A 976-nucleotide genomic window follows, 5' to 3' on the forward strand; every position below is an offset into this window, starting at 1 on the left:
CCCACATTCCAAAGGGGTAGAGTGGGTGGGTTTTGGTCGTTCAATGCATTATGGATATTGGTTATTGTTTAGGAGTGTCGGTTACAAGTTATTATTGGTAATGGTCAGGAAAAAGCTAAACAAAGGAAATTATATTCAAGGATCTTGTCTTGGAAAGCAACAGAGGGGGTATAGATATGATAGGATAAAAGGGTTGTTTATTAAATCTGTTCTGGAAAGAAAATGAGAGGATATAGATATCATAAGATAAGAAGGTAGATTATTGAATCTACTTTTAAAAAGCAACTACGAGTTTTAGACAATTTACATTGGAATTCACTTTTGCATATTGCATATTAATTTTGTATATTGATACAAATTTGATATTAATTTTTAAAAACATATTGTACATATGTTTCCAACCTTGTTCAGGGTATTATACATATATAGCTCATTTAAAAATATAATGCAAGCTTCTAGTCCTTGAATGCTTTTATTACCAACTGTTTAGAACAATAAGGAAATGCAGCTTAGTAATTAGTCACTTATTATAATCGAACTTGTAGTCATTTTAGGCATGTTTTCAAGGTCAAACAAAGATAAATTTTAGATAGGCAGATCATCTTCAAACCCTCCAGAAATTTACAGAATATGGCATTATAGATGTTTTATTAACATAGGTTCTTTTTTTTTTATGACAATGTGGTATGTCTGCCCATGGCAACACCAATCTACTTCAAAGAAGATAATCATGATCACAGAAACTCTACATAGTATTTACATTCTTTGTGTCAAAAGTAATCCATTGGGTAAGAAAACGTCCTTCTCTCAACTGTTAACAGTATACCGTCCTGATTGGACGAGCAGGATTCAAAATAAAGACAAGGAGAGACAACCCTTCAGAATATTCTGCTTCAAAGAAAAAAAAATCTGTCAGATATGCTAGGTCTGTTGGCCGAAGATGGATGCCCAGTGCTACAGAGGAACTCTGGGTTGG

Source organism: Microtus ochrogaster, linkage group LG2 (assembly GCF_000317375.1).
Source record: "Microtus ochrogaster isolate Prairie Vole_2 linkage group LG2, MicOch1.0, whole genome shotgun sequence".
In the NCBI taxonomy this organism is placed as follows: domain Eukaryota; kingdom Metazoa; phylum Chordata; class Mammalia; order Rodentia; family Cricetidae; genus Microtus; species Microtus ochrogaster.